Below are 23,917 nucleotides of genomic sequence, written 5' to 3'. Positions count from 1 at the left end.
GAGCTCTGCCCGCGATGTAGGCAAAACCACAACCACCATGAAACTCCCACTAGGGGGCCAACCGCAAATAACTGGGCCGAGAACACATCCTCCAGGAATTCTCCTGGAGCATATGCTCTCAGAGGGCCATCCCGGTTCCCATGGTACCAGATAACCTCCGGTGAGGCTTCGTGGCAGAGCCACTTCAGATGAGTACCTTGCAGACTCGGGTCTGATCGCCCTTCTCGAGTACGTGGGGACAGAACAGTGGTGAGGTCAGTCCCTATCCGTAGCGTTATTCACGTTTGAGTAGAAATAGAGACAAACCAAGCTTTTGTCCGTTTTAATAAAGTTATTTTTTATGGCCGGCTGGGAATTCGTTGAAGAGGTTCTAATAGGAGGAGACTTGCTCTCCTGTCCTGCCTCTGTCAGGTGTCGCTAAGCAATGCCAGTTAAAGTGGTATCGCTCAATGTCAATTCGGCTGTAAGCAAACAGAGGAAACACGAACTGGCTATCTTTTTATCCCACCATAATCCTCGCATACTCCTCTTTACCGAGACGAAGCTTAAACCTAGAAATACCCTTAGCTTCCCTGACTACAAGACCTTTGGGATGGATAGAATTAAGAGGATGGACAGAATGGAGGAGGCATAGCTTTCGGAGTGTCGAAGGTACTGAACGCTGAACAAATATTCCTCCCCAGGAACCTAGCGGTTTTTGTGGAAACAACCATAGTTGCCCTCAGCACCAGTAATTCCATAACTTTTTTTTGCAGTGTATATTGTCCCAATCAAAACCTGAACCCTTCAGACATTTCTACCATAAGAAATTACCTCAATTCCCACCAACCCAAGCACCTCTAATAGGAAAGTGTCAGTTGTGATGGGAGGCGATTTGAACGCTAAGCACGCAATGTGGAATAATCAAAGGCACAATGCCAAGGGTAATAAGCTTCGTCCGAATTTCGCCATAGCAGACTGGAATGTCATAAATTCCAGACAGTCAAACAGCACGTTAACCAACTAAGAGGCAGTCCAGTCCTGAACCTAACACTCCCCATCCCACCGACTGACGGAATAACTGCTAACTGCGCACCTATTGAGGTCATAACCAGCAGCACCGTCGAATCCGTAATAATATCCTGTAACAACAAAAAATCCTCAGGACCTGATCGAATCCCAAATGTATTCTTCAAAAAGTGCGCTAGAACCATCAGCCCCTTCCTTACCAAAACATTTAACACCTGCTTGGAAACAGGACACTTCCCTAACACTTAGAAACAAACCCTTACAGTTCCGAAGATAACGGAGCAGAAGTATCTTCCATTCGTAAAACGCAGGGTGGTGGAGTCCTAGTCGAACTAGGCCCGAAGACAACAAATAAAGTTACATTCTGTGAAGCAGTCAAGGGGCTTCTGGGAAGGAAAGCTTTGTTTGCAGTCTGGAACCCACGTGTTCTCTGGAGACCTTGACTACTTCACAGAAAAGAACGAAGTAGAAGAGGACATCCAACATGAATGTCCAGAGGTAACCAATGTCCGAATTGGTAGCTAGAGTTGGTTGGTAGAGTTGCTAACCTAGTTCGCTGCGGAGACCAAAGCTGATTTAGCACTCATCAGTGAGCAGTACCGAAACCAGAACCCCGTTTCACGGCACCCTGCCATATCAGGTACCGCTGTCATATGGGTTCGGGGCCGCACCCTCCTTAGGGTTCTTGCTCAAGGCCGAGGCAACGGCATTGTCTGGATTCGGTGTTTAGGGATAACGTTTTTCAGGGTCTATCTTACGCCGAATGAGTCGATGCCGGACTTTCAACGCAAGTTTGATGTTTTTGAGGACGCTATCTTGGGCACGAATGGTTGAATCCATGCATAAGGGGGAAAAATTAATTGTAAATTCAAAGAACTCCCTGCCATCTGATCACTCTGCCGTAGAACATAATGAGCGAAACGACTCCGTTTGTCACCTTTCATCAACATCACTCGGGCAATATTATTCGGAAAATGCCCCTTTTCTGCATGCAGTTGTTGATAAACCTCATTCCACTTTCCACAAGAAAACAAGGTGGAATACGGGGAGCTGGACGCTTGGTTTAAGGTTTTGTATTCATCTTGTCTGAAAAATTTCCTTTGTTTCTTGTATCTCCGTTAACATTGAGAATTTCGAGAAAGGAGCGAAATTCGTGATTATTAAGATCGAGGTAGGGTCTGAGCTTCAAAATGGTATATAGGTTGGGGACTAGCGAGGTGGATGAGTTGACCATGCTGATGACACTGGCCGACGCGGTCACAAAGCTCGCAGCGACGTTTGGTACTTTGCGTTGGTTAGAGAGATCTCAATCACAATCACAGTCGAGGTCTGCTTCCCGAAATGGGCGTTCGGGTAGTCATACGCCGAGACCCTCATCGACCTTACCGATTTGCTGGTACCATTGTAAATACGGAGCTTCTGCGACTAAATGTACCACCGGTTACACGTTTAACGCAACATAAACTGCCTCGGCGCCACGTCGCCTTAAAATCTTCAACCCCCTAGGCAGGCGTTACTTCCTGGTCAACATAGGCCTTGAGGTGTCTGTTCTCCCAGTACTCCCTCTGAACACCCTAATTCCGCAAAATCTACGACTGGCTGCCTCCAATCCGCACCTATGGCTATAGGCGTGACGTGGCGTTTCGTTCTGGCGGACATTAGCATCCCCATATTAGGCGCAGACTTCCTGTGTGACTATGTGCTGCTGGTGGACTTGCAGAAAAAGGCTTTGATAGACCCCGCAACCTCATTACAGACGTTAGGAAAATGTTCACCTGCCAAAATGACACTCTTTCGATAATTTTCGAGGACGTTATCGACCACCGCATTCGCGTACTTCTCAGGAAGTATCGCAACATTATTACGGAAAAAAGTTTCTCCAAGCCGGTTATGCACGATGTGCAGCACCACATCAACACTACCCTTGCTTCCACTTACACACCAGAAGCTTGCTGTTGCGAGAGAAAGATTTTGATGACTTGATGAAACACGGTATCTGCAGACCATCCAATAGCTGTTGGTCCTCTCCACTGCGTTTGGTCCCTAAGTCAAATGGTGAATGGCGACCATGTGGAAGTTATAGGCATCTCAATGCTCAGACAGTTCCAGACCGATATCCCATTCCACTCATCCATGATTTTGCGCACTCACTAACGAACTATCGTGCGTCTACGATTTTACGACCTTGGATCTAGCCAAGACGTATCACCAAATCCCTGTCGCCCCCGAAGACACTCCAAAGACGGCTATCTACACACCTTTCGGACTCCTCAAGTTCACTAGGATGACTTTCGTGTTGTGCGACGCTGTGCAGGCTTTCCAGAGGTTCATCCACTCTGTCTTGCAAAACTTGAACTTTGGTTTCGTCTACATGGATGATGTTTTGGTCGCTTCTTCTTCAGAATCTCAGCACTAGCAACATCTCGAGTGCATTTTTCCATATCTCCTTGTCCTAAACAATGAAAAATGGAGAGTCCTTCAGAGGCAGGTAAAATTTCTCGGCACTTGATAATCCCTGATGGTATCCAACGTGACCCAGACAAGGTTGAGACGATTAAGAGCTTTCCAAAATCTACCACGGTGAAGGATCTGCGAAGGTTCTTGGACATGTTAAATTTCTATAGTCGTTTCTTGCCCAAAGCCGCTCATCACCAGGCGATCCTGAACGGCTACATGTCTGGGCCCAAAACTAAAGACTCCTACGAGGTTGCGTGGACAATTTTTTTTTTTTGGAGTAGGGTAGGTGAATGCATTTACGCACACAGTGTTGGACTCCCGATTCGGTACGTCGTCGAACTACCAACTAAACACCTCCAGCAGAGCTAGCCTAGAACCGTTTGTCACGTTACTTCGGGCTAGTCGCCGAACTCTCCCCCCTTGCGGAACCTTCAAATCAGGGAATTCCTTTCACCAACGAGAGGGGAGAGGAGGAAGGGAACTGTCAGTTCAAGCAACCCCCTGCCATCCGGCTCCTCCACCGGTCGATTTCTATCTTCTTAGCAACGAGAAGGGCCCGAACGTAATGGGCAACACGTTTCCACCTGTCAGTAGTCCTCAGCATCTCTTCGACAATGTTATCTGGATAACGATCCCCTGTGTTCAAATAGAGCTGCTGGCGAGCCCCATCCCACCTTCCAGAAGAAAAAAAAAGTGTGGTGGGCGTTGTCCACAACTCCATTGCAAAACATACAAGCAAGAAGGGCAACGGGGATCACTCCCGCGATCACCATCACGGCCGGTTCAGAGACAGTACGGTACGCAAACGCCACCCGTAAAGCTCCCCGCCTCTGTACTTGCGCGAGGCGTTTACGATGTACCTCCTTTTTAAGAGCGCCAGCCCATACCTCTGCGCCGTAGAGCAGGGCAGACTGCGTTGAGCTTATCAGGAGACATCGCCTACTAGACGTAGGACCCCCAATGTTTGCCATTAGCCTACTTAACGCCGAAACTCCAGCCGTAGCCTTGTTCGCTGCTGCTTGGATTTGCTCAGAAAAGCTCATCTTTGAGTCAAGAGTCAACCCGAGATACTTTACCGCTGATTTTGACTCGATTATCGACTCGCCGAACGATATGGGACGCAGGGTGGAAATTCTCTTTTTAGTCCTGACGACTAATTCGGTTTTTTCCAGTGCAAGGTTGAAACCATGAGTAGTCATCCATCCGCTTACCCGTCGCATCAATATGCCGAGTCTGCTTTGCGCCTGTTCGACAGTGCGTCCAGCAACAAGCGCTGCGACAACATCTGCGTAGCCGATCAGGCGCGACTCTTCTGGCATGTCGAGTTTAAGCAGACTGTCATAGGTAGCGTTCCAGAAGTCCGGCCCTAGGATGGATCCCTGTGCTACCCCCGACGTGACCTCCATCCACCTTTGACCCTCTAGGGTTTCATAGAGCAGGGAGCAGTTCCTCAGATAGTTCCTCAAAATCCGTAAGAGATAGTTCGGCACGTTGAAGGTATTGTCTAGTGTGCCTAGAATGTCATTCCATCTTACGGAATTGAAGGCGTTTCTGACGTCAAGTGTTACGAGGAGCACCACCCGTCGAGTTCGCCGGCTATGTGCCCCTGCTCGTCGAATGGCGTCCACGACTTGCATGACACCATCAATTGTGGATCTCCCTGCTCTAAAACCAAACTGCCGGGGAGATAAATCTCCGGCAGCGCGTATCGCTTCAACGAGTCTACTTTTGATGAGCTTCTCGTGCACTTTTCCAGCAGTGTCAAGCATACATAGTGGGCGGTATGAAGACGGCAATTCGGGGTCGCCTTTCCCTTTAGGGATCAGCGCAAGCCTCTGCCCTCTGTCAGGCAAGCGTTGAATGCGCCGAGCAGTAGGTCTGCCCGGTGTTGGAATACCAGTTTGTATACCTCTGCTGGAATACCATCGGGTCCTGGCGCCTTCTTGTTTTTCATAGAGATGCGCATTTTCGTGCTGCGAATAAACGCAGCCAGCTCACTCTCCATTTCCACTATCTCCTCGTTTCGTTCGTTTTTATTCTCCATTTGAAGTGTTTACCAGCGCATCGTGTGGAAGGGAGCGGGCTGCAATAGTCAGGAGCGGGTATACCCTCGGGGATACAGCCCCTACCCCAATTCTCTGAGGCCTGACCTACGCTTAGCTGATCCCGGAATTCACGGACGTGTCAGCGCTCGCTCGGGGCAACCCGGTCTATTAACACCGGTTCAATGCACACTACCCGACCAGGGTCCCGAAGGGGCTGGCTCCTGATACACGCCATAACTACCACCTTGGCAGAGCTAGGCTCACATCACCCCATCGACGTCGACAGGGAGTTGTCGACAGCTCCGGGGACTCACAGCGTGTCCTGGCGTGTATCAGTCATTAGCAGTTCGCTTTTTACCGAGAAACTTTCTCGAGGCTACTACCTAGGACGCAAGTATTATGCCAGGTAGGGGGTCAGAACTACTTGCTCGGGCACCTCGGGGACGCCACTCCCCGTATCGTAAACGACCCGTGAAGGATCGTTGACGATCCCAGAAGGGAGGTTGCGTGGACCATACGGTACAAAGACCGTCCAATGCAGGGAAGGATCATTCTCATAATATAAAACCTGGAGCTCACAAGACTCTGCAAAATTTCATTCAAAATGAACTGGAAGGATATGAACACATTTAAACACCAGATCCCTTTCTGCATACCAAACATTGAAATATCTCATTCACATCCTGTTAACCGAAACAGACTGCCAAGAATGATGTATTCCTTCAAAATGCATAAACAATTTCGTCTTTGATTAATTGCCTTCGTCCTTGATGACGACATTATTTCTACCGACCATAATCCTTCAAGGATAATAAACTCGCTCGTATCCCGACGGACAAAAAAGAGCCAAACCACAACTCCATTGTTCAATGTATCAAAACATCGTTTTTGACGAGTGTGCAATAAAAAATCAATCAAGCTTCGTTTTATTAATGACTTTGTGGTGGCCTGATTGTCTGCACCAGAAATATCCTTGCAAGCTGAACTAAACTAAACTTCCAACTAAAAGCAATATGGTCGGAATAGCAAAACGTTTTAATTAATCATTCAATTCGTCCTGGACAATAACTACACAGTTCAGAGACGACCGCTTGCGCCCAACGTCCCCGTTTTCCAACCCCACTAACGGCCAACCACAGTTTTTTGTTCGGCTCCCTCTCCCTTCCGCCATTGAATGGCGAATGTGCTGGATGGTTGGACGCATATTGAAATGGACACAGTCTTATCAGTCTGACCGATATTGGCGTTAAGGGATTCAATACAGAAGATTTCCATCGAATTGAAATCTAGTAAATAAAAGATGAGCCTGAAAACCAACAAGCATCCTAAATTAAATTTCCTTCCGGTTATTTTTCCAGCTCCGTAGTATTTTCATTTCAAGAAAGGGTGTCCGTGGCAATCAGGGAATGTCCTTTCGTCCCGTGCTCGATCTACTCTCATCCAAGTCGACGTTTTAAGCATCATCCCAAGATGGTGTACACATTCACATTGGAAACCGAAGCAAACAAACCCCTGCGACCGAATTGTATAAATCTCGCTGCAAAAAGGAAGACAACCGACTTCGTACAGGATCCTTGCCGTACCGAGGCTGCCAGACTTAGCACATCGAAATAAAAATCAATTGCGAATTTGAAAGTAACACAAACGTAGCAACGAATTATATTGAAAAAGTCATGAAGTTATTATTGTTTCCATCATCCCCGTCCTGGGGGTAGGAAGGGATGTTTCGTCGATATCTAAAGCGCCAAAAAATTTATGGAATTTTCCAATGCTCTCGGCAAATATTTCGGGGCAATTGACTGTCAGTAAAAGGAAATCTGTACATACACGTTTGGGGAAACCGATTGGCACTGGATGATCTCCGTAATGCTGTTGTTTATGTTGTGGAGTTGATATGGAAGCTGAATGTTTGCTCCATGGAAAATGTGTTTGATTTTCTATATTTTTCTCTCGTTTGAGAGCTACAATGTTTTAAAATGGAGGAGATCCTCAAATTACTGCAGTTCGAAAAGTTGCAATAAAATAACGTGAGTCCTGATTCCGGGTGGGATGGAGAGGATACTGCAGGAAGGACATGCTGCAGATGAATTGATTTCTGAAAGCGAAATTAGCGGACGAAAGAATAATGGGGGATTCGAAACGGGTAGTTTGTTATTTATAGTTAGAGATAGGTTTCTTCAGTTTTGGGGTCTCCCCTCTTTCCCTGATTTTGAATTCGACATCTACAGGAAACCGACACAACAAACCATCACATACACCTCAACCACGATTTCCAGCATTAAATGGCGGCATACAACTTTATGACTCACAGAATAGTCACAATACCGCTCAATGAGGATACAGCCATGAAAAACGGATACAACAGGAACCTCACCAAAAATCGGATCAAAAATAAACTACGCCAAGCCTCAAGATAGCAACTTTCAACATTCTTCCAGGAGATGAACACAGAACCTAGGCAATGGATAACATTAACCTACTCGGGTCGGACACAGAACATCAAAAGGCGGCTACATAAAAGTAGATTCCGGGTCACCTCGACCAGCAGACGATACCTACTTAGGGCCCGGTTACAATCAGTCAAGGACCAAAAAGAGTGTTCGGAAAAAAGCGGCATCTATAAGATCTCCTGGCCAGACTGCGACAAGATTTACGTAGGGCAAACAAAACGGCTAGTCCACACCAGGGTGTTAGAACACATAAAGGAGGCCGAATCCACACATAAGGTTCGCGGTTGCCAGACATATAATAGAGCAAGGACACCATATGCCGTTGGACAACGCCAATATCTTGAAGGAGGTGAACGTTGTTAGGAGACTAGATTCCTACGAGAGTCTCCACATCTCAAAAATTCCCCCCGAAAAAAGGCTAAACATGGGCATTTTTTGTTGTTGGGAGTAGGGTAGGTGAATGCGTTTACGCACAGAGTGTTGGACTCCCGCAACAGTACGATGTCGGACTACCAACTAAACACCTCCCTGTCATCAGATAACTAGCCTGAAACCGTTTGATACATTACTTCGGGCAAGCCCTCCCGCTCTCCCGACTTTGGGAGCCTTCAAGTCAGGGAATTCTTTTCACCAACGGGAGGAGAGGGGAGGAAGGGGGTTACCAGTTCAGGGAACCCCTTACCGTCCGATCCCTCTGCCGGTCGAATTCAATCCTCTTCGCAATAAAAAGAGCCCGAATATAATGCGCAATAAGATTCCAGCTGCCAGCGCATCTCTCTGACAATGTTGTCTGGAGAGAGCTCTCCTGTGTCTGCATAAAGCTACTGACGAAAACCGTTCCACCTCTCGCAAGAGAAAAAGGTGCATTCAGGGTCGTCCGCCACTCCATTGCAGATCAGACAATGAGGAGATCGCGCCTTCCCAATCCTGTGCAGGTAAGACCGAAAACCTCTGTGGCGCGGCAAATTCGAAATAAATTTCGAATGCTGCGAATCCGAACAAATAGATGGCACGGAACTTTCCATTTAGTAGAGCTCGCCACGGGAGTGGAGGACTAGCGAGGAAAGTGTGCCATGAGTTGGGGGCAGAGAGAACCACACGGAGACGGATCGTTCTCTTCTGCCTCTAACCTTGCTATAGTCGGTTGTCTTGAGGTGCAGCCTTTGAATTTAAACTCTTTCGTTCCAATTAGTGGATTTTTCATTCGTAATTAATTTAAACTCTTTCGTTACAATTAATGGAGTTTTAGTTTGTGCATAGAGAGTATCGACAAGTATTAATAATTCTGAACACGTATTTACGGCAATTTCAAAGCCAGCAATCTGCGCTCAATACAAAGTTAGCTAAAGTTAATACAAACTTCAGCTAAAGTGGTGACCCCGACGTGATTTGAACACGCAACCTTCTGATCTGAACACGACGCTGCTTCGGGGCGCACACGGGTTTCAGCCTGGACAGGGAGACCGCCTTTTTGCGTCCACCGATCTCGAGCTGGAAGAAATGTTCTCCCCGCTCGAGAACGTGGTACGGGCCCTCATATGGAGGCTGCAGCGGCTTCCGGGCGACGATCCGTCCTGGCCTCAAGTCTTGCCTCTCGTCCTACTCGGCCTACGTACAACCCGCCGAGAGGAATTTGCTGCCAGCCCCACGGAGCTGGTATTCGGGGAGAACCCAAAACTCCCAAGTGATCCGGTCTTCGACAAGAGATCGGGTCTCACAGAGTCGGGGTTGGTGCGTCTGCTGAGGGACAATCTCCGACGCATAAAAGCCACACCACCCACCCGACACTCGTCCACACCTGCCTGTTCGCCCAAAGAACTGGACACGTGCATGCACGTTCTGGTCAGGACGGATGCCGTCCGGAAGCTGCTGCAGCCTCCATATGAGGGCCCGTACCGCGTTCTCGAGCGGGGAGAACATTTCTTCCAGCTCGAGAACACAAAAAGGCGGTCTCTCTGTCCAGGCTGAAACCCGTGTGCGCCCCGAAGCAGCGTCGTGTCCGCTTTGTGGATTGACGGTGAACGAAGTTCCGGGATCAGTCGCCGAAACTTCTAGGGGCGGAGTGATGTGACGCGGCATTCGAAATTTATTAATCACTTCAACCACGGGTCAAAATTGTCGATGAGCCGCGCACCTCATGGCTCATTTTGCCAAGAAAGTGGCCACTCGGTAAGGGTGCGTTGACGTTCTTCACAGGCAACCACCTCTCTTAAGTTCTCGCCCTTACGGCGGTAGATAGCTTTGCGCTCCTTAGCAAGGAGGGCAACGCAACGCAAAGCTCCCCGTCTCTACACATGAGCAAGGCGCCTACGATGCACCTCCTTGTCAAGAGCATTAGCCCATACCTCCGCGCCATAGAGCAGAACTGACTGCGTTGCTCCCATAAGGAGACGTCTCCTAGTAGATGTAGGGCCCAAAACATTCGCCATTAGCCGACTCAAGGCCGCGACTCCAGCTGCAGCCCTGTCTGCTGCTGCTTTGATTTGCTCGAAGAAGCTCATCTTCGAGTCGAGCATTAAACCAAGTTATTTAACCGCTGGTTTTGACTCTATAGTCAACTTTCAGGTCAAGACGACTACTTCGGTTTTTTCCAGAGCCAGGCTGAAACCGTGAGCAATCATCCATCCACTTACACGTCGCATCAGTATGCCAGGCCTGCTTTGCGCCTGTTCAACAGTACGTCCGGCAACAGGTGCCGCAACGTCGTCTGTATAAATGACCAGACGCGACTCTTCGGGCATATCGAGTCTCAGCAGACCATCATAGGAACCGTTCCAGAGGTCCAGCCCTAGGATGGATCCTTATGCTACCCCCGACGTGATTTCCATCCTATTTTGGCCCTCTAGTATCTCATAGAGCAGGGAGCGGTTTTCAGATAACCCCTCAATATCTGCAGGAGATAGCTTGGCACGTTAAATGAGTTTTCTAATATGCCTAGCATATCTGTCCATCTTACAGAATTGAAGGCATTTCTGACATCAAGCGTTATGAGAAGCACTACCCATCGAGATCGGCGACGGTGTGCCTCAGTTCGCGAACCGCATCCACGACCTCCATAACAGCATCAACTGTGGGTCTCCCTGCTCTGAACCCGAACTGCCTTGGGGATAAGTTCCCAGCAGCGCGGATCGCTTCAGCGAGTCTACTCCTGATGAGCTTCTCGAACACTTTCCCGGCCGTGTCAAACATACATATCGGTCGGTATGCAGATGGGAGCTCCGGGTCTCTTTTACCCTTGATGATCAGCGCGAGTCTGGCCACTTTCCAGCGACAAGGAAAAATGCCCTCTCTCAAGCAAGCGTTGAACGCCTCAAGCAACAATTCTGGCCGTTGACGGAACACCAGTTTGTAAACTTCCGCCGGAATGCCATCAGGACCTGGTGCCTTCTTGTTTTTCAAAGTGAGAACCGCTTCTTCGAGCTCTTTTATTGTGGAAAGGGGGCAATACTCGACACTTTCCGCGCTATTGACATCAACCCGTACAGGATGTCTAGGGAACAATGCTCGCACAATGCAGTCCATCTGATCGGTACTTAGAATGCAGAGCCTCCACAGAGTCCCGATTTTCCGGGTGACAAGCTTATAGCCAAGCCCCCACGGGTCTTCATTCACCTCGTTGACAAGGTTCTGCTGACCGCGAGCGTTACTTTTACTAATAGCGCTGCAGGATCTCCTTTTTGCTGATCTATATTGTGCCTTTATGGCGCATTCCTTCTCGTTGGCGTGTAAACGTTATGCCCAACGGCGGAGCTTATGACACTCCCGCCGTAGGTCGGCAATTTCTGCTGCCTGCGGGGGCTCCTGCTCCAAGAACTTCGACGAACTTCCCGATGTTCACCCTCGCGACACGCCACAGGCAGGGGAGTGTTGCGTTGATGCTCACCGGCAAGTAATGTCAACCACTTCGTACGCGATGTACTGGTGATCACTTGCCGAGAAGTCTTCTAGGACTCGCCAACCGTCGACCGATGATGCCAGAGGTTCCGACGCAAAAGTGATGTCAGGAATGCTTCCTTCACAGCCTGGGCGCCGAAAAGTTGGCGTGAATCCGGTGTTTAAAACTACGAGTCCGGTTCTCGGCGCCATTTCCAGAATCCATTTCCCTCTGGCATCTAACTGAGGCGTGCCCAGGCATTAAAATCACCGCCTACCCGGGATCGTCCCTCCGTGCTCGAAACGGCGACCTCCAGTGCATCAACCCGGCGCCGAAAGTCCGGCAACGTCTCGTTCGGCGTCAGATAAACGCTAAAAAATGTTATCCCTAAACACCGGATCCAGACAAAACGTCGTCCTGAACCCAGATGGCAGCGATGTCCGATAAGTCGAGATGCCATGAAGCCGGGTCCCTGTTTCAGTATTGCTTGCTAATTAGCACTTGGTCAGCATTTACTTCCGCAGCGAACTGTGCTAGCAACTGGTGAGCGTGGAAAAAATGTGAATGAGGCCCCGTCCTAAAGATCGGACACCGTCCCGAGCCCGCAGTGTGTGCGATGCTCTCACCAGACACGCCACGATTCCTGCGGAGAACGCAACTCTCGCTTTCATTGCAGGTTTTCGCTTGATGGCCTACTTGACCGCATCTCCGGTATGCTGTCCTCCTGTCCGGTCCCTTGCAAGTTGCTGACATGTGTCCATAGTCCAGACACCTGTAGCACTTGATGGGGACTATACGCATTCATACCCTCCATACTACCCATCCAATTTTGATTCTCGCGCTGTCAAGGAGTTTCCTCGCATATTGCTCGGAGACTTCCACCACGGCAAGCTTTTCGCCTCGAGCGTTTACAGAGGTGATACCTATCCGTGTACTGGTTATCTTTGGGCATTGACTCTTTATCGCCTTCTTCACTTCGACCTTTCCTGTGAGGCGGTCAAGATCCCGGATTTCTAGAGAACACATTGGCTTTCCCCCAATAACCTCCTGACCGCTTCGGAGAACGTGCTCTTGGTAGTCGTCTTCGGGCTCAGTTCGACGAGAATTCTGCCTCCCCTGGTTTTCCGTATGGAAGACACCACTGCTCCGTTGTGTTTGGGTTTCATTCTGTAGCGGATTTCACTAAGGACTTCCGCAAATGTCTTGCCTTCCGTCAACTTAATGAGCAGAACCGACGGTCTAGTCCTTCCTAGTTTCCTCGTCTTTTCTGCTCCTGGCTTTTGGTTTGCAGCCTCCTTGTCTTTGGACAGACGTGTCTCTGGCGGCGTAGTCAGTTGTTTCCTTTTTTCCTTCTTCGTCTTTTTTTTGTTGGGCCCTGGAAACTACTTCGATAAAGTCTCCTTCAGGCACGCCGCCCTCTTTCCGTTTTTTCCCCAGTTCGCTTTGCAGTGGACTATCTGTGCTCCGTTTGACGCAAGCAGCGTTCTCAGGGGGGAGTGAGCTGTTTCTGCTCTCCAATCGTCTTTTACTCTCCACGTTCACCTATAGAAGGATATGCAGTCAATAGTTCCTCCAGTCCTCGGTTTGTGTTCGAATCCATCTGCTCAGGACTAGCGATTCTGATCAGGATTTCTTTCGGAATAGGGGCACCACAAGGTATTGGAGTTGCCACCTCCGCACGGTCGGTCGCTGCATTTGATCAGATTTCCTCTTGATTTGGGCGCCCCAGTGTTACATCGGGTATGTCAGCCCTCGAGGGTACTAGCTAGAACGCAGGTATACTGCCAGCTACGGGGTCAAAACTACTTACTTGGGCACCTCGGGAATATTACACCCCATATTGTAAGCGACTCCTGAGCAGGGCTCCTTAAAGCATTTCCTCTTGCTTCACTGGAGGGTGGGCTTGAAGGGTTTTGCGGGCTGCCTTATATGCGTTCTCTTTTTGCCCAGATCGACTCTACCTACCGCCATCTGAGCCGCTCTGCTGGCTCGGTGGTAGGTTGATCGAAGACTGACCAGTTCACCATCCCGCCAGTAGTTTGGTCTTGTACTGGGGAATGAGCACCTCATAGGCATGGACACGTCACATGCTTTGGCATTGCAACCCTCTGTCATATCTGAACTCATTTTAAGACCTAGGTATACGCATCGCAAATTCTCTTAATCTTATTCTTTAGAAAGAACTACCCTTCCTGGATATTATCCCCCTTCATGATAGAAGCATGTACTTTTGAGCGCCCCCAAGCAGTTCTTTGTAACTAACAGCAAAGCTAAGATCTGCTTGATAAGTGATACCATTCATTTGGTACCCCACATAGTTACATTTGCCACCCGTAGCCGAACTGACAAAAATGGAAAACCTTGATGAAGTTCCCTTTGTCTGGATAAGAAGCGTGTATGGAGCTTAAGTTTCGAGTACCATCTGTTCACTTCTTCAATAGGGGTTTCTCTTCCTTTCAACCAAAAAATTGGAAGCTTTTTCTCTGTGTTTTACAGATGTGGTTCATAGATTAATAAACATTTTTTTATTGAGAAAAGATGGATAACTTTCTGTAAAGTTCCTACTGAATTACTTCCGACTTCCATTTTTCGCCAACCATCTCCATAATCCAGAAACCTCAAACTAAAATCTTTGAAATTTATACTCCTTCCTGCGTAGACAGCCTCAATTCTCTCCGCAAATTTACAATCACTCGTAAACCATATTACACAGAATTCGCATATGAAATTCTTCATCCCTTTGTTCCTGCACCAATCCCAGGACCATTGAATGGGACAACACCAACAAATACTGCAGTAAAAACGGCACATTCCAGTCTTCAGAAAAAAATGTGAATATGCCAAGGCTGTGCAAAATGGCTCGTCTATAACCCAGACATAATAGAGCTTCCCTCACGTACACAGCTCTCCATAGCATTCGCGCCATTTACATCCCTCATACTCGGGGTCCATTTTTAGAATTGAAATAAATCGCCTTGGCGTCAATCCACACGATTGCATATCAGCCAAACTAGTCACCATAACAACAGCCCACCACCGGCTGTAAAATGCATTGCATAAATCATAAATTGGCAAAAAGTAGGCATGAAACAAGGAGCAGGCGAAGGATACTGGATGGCCGGAAAAAAAATGTAGTCAGTCATGTGGACAATGGCCGTCCTGGTCACATTTCGTGGCTTTGATCTCTTGTGACTTTCACGTTTCGCCGAGGTGCATCACCGGTGAAATCTACTTTTCGCTCCAATTACTCGACAAAAAGGTGGACGTGGGAAAAATCCAGGAAAAGTTGACACGGAAAACTGTCGCAAACAGCCGAAAGGAAGAAAAATGAAAATCATATACGAAATATCCAATGTCGAGTGGATTCAATCTACATATTGAATAGCATAAGAGGTTTGTTTGGATAGCCCCACTCGGCTCAGGTGGAGGACAACGTGCCAGGCATTCCGGTTCACCTCCTCTATTTCCGTACAAAGCCCCATTATGCAAGGCCCTTGACGAGGTGCAATGCAGGAGGAGGGTTGAACTGATGAGCGGATTCATCAGGCGGTCCCACAGCCTTGCAGTATCGAGTATGCAAATACTCCGTTTTTGGAGATTTAAAAATTCATCCTGAAATATCGGAAGAGGATTCCGACTACGATCGGACCGATTGATGATGCGTTCAACTCTGTGACACATTTTAGAATAAATTTCAAGCGAACAATTCAAAAAGGACACGAAATAGACGAGAGAAGAGTCGTTTTATACAAACTCCCTCTGTGCTTTGGCAGAGTGGACTTCCAGCATAGAGCTTGGGAAGATAAATACAATTTCTATGGAATTTTTATGGAAAATATCTTTTTTGGATTTATTCTCTATTGGGATCGCATTTTATTGAAAATTTCAACGAGTCCACGTGGAATTCTTTAGTTGAGATTAAGAATTGGAATTGCTTTTGGACCATGTAGTGATTACGATCTGGGAATCTGACTTTTCCCTATAGGGGTAAGGGAAAATTGCAAATTTCACATTCAGGATAAATACCTACGAGGTTTCATTGAAGCGATGATATCCCATTGATGCGTTTGACATATAAAATTCAGTTTTCCAAGTTCGAAAAATAGCCTTACTTACTCCAATGACAACCCACGTTGGGCGCCAAAAATTAATTTGTCCGTATCAACCCCATTACTGCCAAATTAATTTTTGGCGCCCAACGTGGGTTGTCATTGGAGGAAAGAGAAGAAATAGCCATTAGGAAACACTTGTTTGAAATAAGTAGCACTTCCACTTCTCCGAGGAAAGGCCCAATTAAACAAAAACCCGATTCTTAGGACAACATGATTCCTTTCAGCGCAGTATGGACAGGACTTCGCCCAAACACTGACATTGGGATTCCACAAAAATTAAATAACGTTCATACAGCCGGTCCCAAGCCCAGTTGTAAAAGAAGAAAGGATAGATAGCGTCAGTCTGAGTAGCCATAGACCACCAAAGCGTTCTGAGTAGCCATAGATTACCACAGCGTGGGGATAGGTGGAGATTCATCATCAACGGCGCAACAACCGGTATCCGGTCTAGGCCTGCCTTAATAAGGAACTCCAGACATCCCGGTGTTGCGCCGAGGTCCACCAATTCGGTATCCCTAAAAGCTGTCTGGCGTCCTGGCCTACGCCATCGCTCCATCTTAGGCAGGGTCTGCCTCATCTTCTTTTTCTAACATAGACATTGCCCTTATAGACTTTCCGGGTGGAATCATCCTTATCCATACGGATTAAGTGACCCACCCACCGTAACCTATTGAGCCGGATTTTATCCACAACTTGACGGTCATGGTATCGCTCACAGATTTCGTCATTGTGTAGACTACGGAATCATCCATCCTCATGTAGGGAGCCAAAAATTCTTCGGAGGATTCTTCTCTCGAACGCGGCCAAGAGTTCGAAATTTTTCTTGCTAAGAACCCAAGTTTCCGAGGAATACATGAGAACTGGCAAGATCATAGTCTTGTACAGTAAGAGCTTTGACCTCATGGTGAGACGTTTCGAGCGGAACAGTCTTTGTAAGCTGAAATAGGCTCTGTTGGCTGACAACAACCGTGCGCGGATTTCATCAGCGTAGCTGTTATCGGTTGTGATTTTCGACCCTAGATAGGAGAAATTGTCGACGGTCTCAAAGTTGTATTCTCCTATCCTTATTCTTCCTGTTTGACCAGTGCGGTTTGATGTTGTTGGTTGGTTCGTCTTCGGTGCTGACGTTGCCACCACATATTTTGTCTTGCCTTCATTGATGTGCTGCCCAAGATCTCGCGCCGCCTGCTCGATCTGGATGAAGGCAGTTTGTACATCTCGGGTGGTTTTTCTCATGATGTCGATATCGTCAGCATAGGCCAGTAGTTGGGTGGACTTAAAGAGGATCGTATCTCTTGCATTTACATCAGCATCACGGATCACTTTGTCGAGGGCCAGGTTAAAGAGGACGCATGATAGGGCATCCCCTTGTCGTAGACCGTTCTTGATGTCGAATGGTCTTAAAAGTGATCCTGCTGCTTTTATCTGGCCTCGCACATTCCTCAGGGTCAGCCTAGTCAGTCTTATTAATTTCGTCGGGATACCGAATACTCTCATGGCCGTGTACAGTTTTACCCTGGCTATGCTATCATAGGCGACTTTAAAGTCGATGAACAGATGGTGCAACTGTTGTCCACTTTCCAACAGTTTTTCCATCGCTTGCCGCAGAGAGAAAATTTGATCTGTTGCTGATTTGCCTGGAGTGAACCCTCTTTGGTATGGGCCAATGATGTTCTGGGCGTATGGGGCTATCCGGCCTAACAAGATAGTGGAGAATATCTTATAGATGGTAGTCAGCAACGTGATACCTCTATAATTGCTGCACTGTGTGATATCTCCCTTTTTATGTATGACACAGATAATGCCTCGTTGCTAACCGTCAGGCATTGATTCGCGGTCCCATACCTTGAGCACAAGTTGATGAACCACTTGGTGTAACTGGTCGCTTCCATATTTAACCAATTCGGCTGTAATTCCATCAGCTCCTGGCGACTTATGATTTTTTAGCCGATGAATTGCACGGACTGTTTCTCCTAAACTTAGTGGTGGCAGTATTTGTCCGTCGTCTTCAGTTGACGGCACCTCCAACTCGCCGATGTACTGGTTGTTCAGTAGCTCACCAAAGTACTCAACCCATCGCTCCAATATGTCCATTCTGTCGAGAATCAGATTTCCCTCTTTGTATCGGCAGAATGAGCATCGGGGTGTATAAGGCTTCATCCTGCTGACTTGTTGGTAAAACTAGCGTGCCTGGTGCGGTTGCTCCCTGTAATTTTCTAGTTCACAGACTTGTTGGTTCTCCCAGGCTTTCTTCTTCCGTCTGCGAAGTGGCTTCTCCGCTCGACGGAGTTTGTGATAAGCCTCTACGCGTGCCCGCGTTCTTTGAGAATACAACATTACTCGGTATGCGGCATTCTTCCGATTCGTTGCTAGCTTCCATTCATCGTCAAACCAGCCGTTCCGACTCCTTTTGCGGCTGGGGCCAAGTATGTTTCTGGCCGTATCCATGATAACGTTCTTCAGGTGATTGTGAAGATCATTTGTTGATGCTTCATCTCATCCTCTGTTGACTGCGGTTATTGCGGCATCCATTTCCCTCCTATAGGTGTCGCGGAGGGTTGTGTTGTGAATGGCTTCAGTGTTCACTCTCACCTGATTGTCAGAGGAGATTCTAGGTGGTATTGTTATTCGAGCTCGGAGCACCATGTCAACGAGATAGTGATCCGAGTCTATATTGGCCCCCTATATGTTCTGACATTCATCAAGGCTGAGAGGTGGCGGCGTTCAATCAACACGTGGTCAATTTGGTTGAAAGTGGTCCCGTCTGGAGAGGCCCACGTATGTTTGTGGACCGCTTTCCGCGCAAACCAGGTACTTCCAACAACCATTTCGTGTGACCCTGCTAATTGAATAATCCGCAGTCCGTTATCATTTGTTTTTTCGTGTAAGCTATGGGAGCCAACGTATCGCCTGAATACGGGCTCCTTCCCTACTTGGCTGTTAAAATCCCCAAGTATGATTTTGGTATCATATCTGGGACAGGCTTCGAGGGTTCGTTCTACTGCCTCGTAGAAGGTATCCTTCTCCGACTCTGCAGTCTCCTCTGTAGGGGCGTGAACGTTTATGAGGCTTATATTTCTAAACTTGCCTCGCAAGCGCAGAGTGCATAGCCGTTCGCTTATGTTTTCAAAGCCGATAACAGCAGGTTTCATTTTTTGGTTGACTAAGAAACCTACTCCGAGCACATGGTTTACTGGATGACCGCTATAATATATGGTGTAGTGGCTCTTCTCCAGGAAACCGGTCCCTGTCCATCGCATCTCTTGCAACGCTGTTATATCAGCCCTATATTGGGACAGGGTATCGGCTAGCTGCTGGTCAGCTTCATCTCTGTACAGGGAGCGCACGTTCCATGAGAAAATGCGCAAATCTTTATTCCGTGTTCGTTGCCGGGTCCGTCGTTTTAAAATCCGTCCTGTCCGGGGCTCCTGTTGTGGCTTCGTAACGAGTTGTTTTCCGTGTAGGGTTGTCAGCCCTACCCAACCCCCAACCTGGAGGACCAGTTGGTACAATTTGTCCCGTTTTTAGGCGCGGGAGACTCGCCTTCATCCTTTTCCGTCTGCAGCTTTTCGTTAAGAAAGAGCTCCCAGCGGTCACCACGTGGAGGTGGAGATAGGGTTTGGTAGTAGAGCTGTTAGTGTTGGTTCAGCAGGCATTTCCCAGGTTTTATGCTCCATCGTGGGTACCAATCCACGTTTCGCCCTGGGACCTATACTACCCTTTGACCACCATGATAATGATCCAAGCCTATATTACCCCCCTCCCCCTCCCCCCAATCTATGTTCTGACATTCATCAAGGTTGAGAGTTGATACCGTTCAATCAACACGTAGTCAATTTGGTTGAAAGTGGTCCAGTCACGAGAGACCCATGTTTGTTAGGCCATGAAAGCCAACGTATCGCCTCAATAGGGAGCCTATCCCTCCTAGCTGTTAGATTCTCAAAGTATGGTTTTGATATCATACCTGGGGCAGGTATGTTTTCCATTTAGGATTGTCAGCCCTACCCAAACCCTAAGCAGGAGGACCAGTTAATGTAAGTTGCCCCACGGGGAGACTCGCCTTCATCTTTCTACGTCTGCAGCTTTTCGCTAAAAAAAAAAGAACTCCTAGCGATCACCGCATGAAGGTGAAGACAGGGTTTGGTATTAGAGTTGTTGGCGCTGTTTCAGCAGACCATTTCCAGGTTTTATGTTCCATCGTGAGTACCAATTCACGTTTTCGCCCTGCGACTTATACTACCCTTTGACCACACTTTTTCAAAAAGTGATATTACCTATTAAGGTAATATTTCGCCCACCTCTAATGTGCCTTCTTAGAGAAGGACATCGACTCTGTATTGGTAAACGGACTTAATAGAAAACTAGTTTCTCACACCGATGATTATATTTGTGATAAGTTCCTTTGAAGATAAGCTTTTTTTTTTATTTTGAGTGCGAAATGAAATTAGCGATCTATTTCCAGTAAACTTGGAAGCACCACAAGGATCTGTTTCCAATCCTATCCTACATAACATTTTCGCAGCTGACGTCCTAACCTCTCACATTGTCACTGATCTGATACAATATCCCGATGACACGCTTATCTTCTTTTCGAACTTCAACTACACCAAATACTACCGTAGCTAGGGTACTTAAATTAATTGAGAAAATCTAGATACTTTGCCTCTAGACCGATGTTACTAGATCCCTATAGTCACCATCCAACTTCCAACTTGGATGTTAGAAATCCAAATTCCAATAAATAATTCCCTGTTTACATTGCGGTGGAAAATATCCAACATGTTTAATACAAATGGCTGTTAAATCAAGACTTACTTATGAGTCAACGTCAAATTCTGATAAATGTCATTTGAACGACAGTAGTATAAAATGGTAATGCCTAATTTTCTCAGCAACTCCACCTACCTTTAAGCTAAGGTACTTATGAATTTACCATCGTATAACTTCATACTTTCATTTTAATTTAAAATTTCCTGAATTTCCTCCAAAGAAAAAAATGTTTGTCCTTTTTTTGTATTCAACATTCAGTTCTCAGTCCTTCTTGTACCCAACATAAAAATGAATTCAGCAATCTTCCTGCAATTCATAATGCATTTAAACTTTTAATTATCCTTTTTTTGTTCTTAATATGTCCTGCCGTTTCACTTGGTAACAGTCAACGCTGAAATGGGTATTTGTTCCGCATCAAAATTTGAATAATTCAACCATGTCTAATTCTGGCTTGTTATTAAAAGTTATTCCAATTAAAGACACTTTTCACCACTTGTTACGAATTTTCCACTTTGAAAAATGGTTGAATTCATGAATGCTGAACTATACAGTCCCTTTGGTGGCTGTTAAACCTTTCCTTTGTGGTCTCTTGAACTTGCAAATGCAATGATATATGTATACGTACAAATTTTTTGACTATACAGAATCTGTCCGCCCGTCTTGGCAATCCTTAAGCTTCTTGTTTGGTTTTAATTAAAACCAATTTAATGGCATTGTACACCCAAGTGCTTGAGGAAAAATTTCTTCTGTTTTCTTCTCGTTTCGTTTTTCACATTAATTTGTATCTTTATCCTCAACACCGCCGCTACCACCACCACCACCGCCATCGTCGCATAAAAACCAACAAAATCCTTTTTTGTTGTTCAGTTTAAAGCCCTTGCCTGGTAGCTGGTTTGCTGGTTTCCGTTGTCACCAACGACGGCAACGAAAGGAACGGCCACTTTTTTACTCAGAAGTTTCCGGTTCCTTCGAGGAATAAGCGTAACAGAAATGCTGGCAATAATAACACGAGGACATAGAGAATACCTGTCTTGTGCAGGACAATAAAAGAGAGGGCACGATGAGATGCTTTTCGGGAAGGAATTTGAACAGATAAATTCTGAATCCAAGAAAAGTGCTTAAGCCGAACCTTTGAACGTCTAGCGTCTTAACGGTTTAGTGGACTTGCTCTTTGTTGGTTAAGGATTCTCCCAGCTTTCCGTCAACATCAAGATACTCTCTAGCTTCCTAAGCAAAATAGACTTCGGATGGACACATACTTAGGCTAAATAAATCATTTTCAACCTTTCTCACTAGTTAAATAAGATCTCAAAAGAAACCATCAACCAATTTACTAATTAAACCTGGGGGTTGTTCGGTCAAAACGAAGTATTCCATTATCGGCGATAGTAACCATCACATCTCTCATCTGTCGTGTTCAGCTCCAACCTAGGGGTTAAATTGCAGATATTTCCTGTACCTCATCTAAATAATAAAAAGGAATTAATTAAGGCTCTCATACCCAACGGTCAAAACCGATACTGGGAGCGTTCCCTTAAGCCCTGCATCCTCCCGATATCCGACCCAGCACTGAAGCTTCGACCTGCACTAATCCCTAGCCTACTTGCGCTTTAAGTGGCGAAATAATAAATAAAAACCCCCACCAAGGTCACAGAATACCAAAAAAATGAATCTATTTGCTTTGTATAGACACCGAATGATTTCGGCATTGTATATTATCCTTGAACGGACGGATTTGGCTATAATTCGCAATGGAGGGTGGAGAGCCCATGGAAAATATTAAATGTACTCCACTTTCAACGACAGCAAGTAATTCAAGGAGCTCACGGAAGGGATGAAGTGTCGGATCCCAGCTGATGAGAGACTGTCCAGGATTTCAGCTCCAGAATCCAACAACAACCCCACTTGGAGACTGGAGAAGGAGAAGATTACGATGGCAGTCAAATGAATTTAATAAAAGTGGACCTAATAATAATTTATCTGATGATACAACCAAATCTTGCCCTGCAGGCGAAACATAAAATTGTAAAATAATAAGGAAAAACTTGACGGGAACGATCCTTTTTTCATAGTATGGTATCTGGACCAGTTCTCTTTAATTCTGTGCAAAACAGTGAGTCGGTGTCCTTTGTTCAGGACCGTGAGAGTCGTTTTCTTCTCTGAATTGAAAAAAAAAAAAAAAGTTGCTTTTTATTATGATTTTCCGTCAAGTCTCCTTTATACAGTTTTATCTCTGGTTTCAATGAAAATTTCACGAAATGACTCTATGTTTTGAAAGTCCTTTTTGTTTGGATTCAATATGAATGAATGAATGTTCTGTAATGGGCAGTTAAGTTTTATGGACGATTTAGTTTTGAAGTTTTTAGTTCATTTCATTTCTGGTGGCTTTGAAGGATTAAAAGCTAAGAATTCTGAAATGTAATCCATATAAATGTCTGTTGGGTAAACGAGAGACAATTAAGAGGAGGGCGAGGACGAAGAAACATTTATAGACGGCATGGTGCAGACATATTGCTTCATATATTTCGGAATGCAAGCCTAACGGTTGATCTGGTTGAGGCAAGTAAAAATGACGGAGGGACCGGCTGATCGATTGGCAGTGGAACAGCTGAACCGGAGAGTTGATTAGAAGCCGCTGTAGAAGTGAATGGTGTTAAACTTGTTCGCATTATGTTCTCAAAATTTAGCAAAGATTGAGTTCGGTGCGTGTATAAAATAAAAAATTCGACGAAGAACAATAGAAAATCTGCTCTTCCCAACCTAATTTTGATCAATTTGGGATAAAATTCAATGCGTAAGTTTCAAAAATCCAATTAAACTCTCCCAGCGTCTTATTCATAAGGTTCGAATGGCGGCCTGGTTTGATTATGCTTCAGATTAAACTTGCATGATTCGGCAAGTCCTCACACGACCGCCTCGCGATGGCCGCTGGAAACCGCGTTCGGACAGGCCAAGAGTGTGTAGGGCCAGACTGGAAGTAGGCTCATCCAACTGGCCTGGTATCCACTGCCGTCAAGCTGTGTGTAGCGAGTACCAGATCCCCCAAAAGTAGAGACCGGTAAGAACGTCGATCACCGAAAACCAGCTAAAAAGCGAAGATGCACTGCTCCTGCTCAAGAGCCAGTACCAGACCAAAAAGATTGCTAAGAATAAGGAGCTCTGTACGGTCGATGAGCGGGATGAAAACCACCTCGCTAAATA

This window comes from Hermetia illucens, chromosome 4 (genome assembly GCF_905115235.1).
Source record: "Hermetia illucens chromosome 4, iHerIll2.2.curated.20191125, whole genome shotgun sequence".
In the NCBI taxonomy this organism is placed as follows: Eukaryota; Metazoa; Arthropoda; class Insecta; order Diptera; family Stratiomyidae; genus Hermetia; species Hermetia illucens.
Note: the sequence above shows the minus strand (reverse complement) of the source record.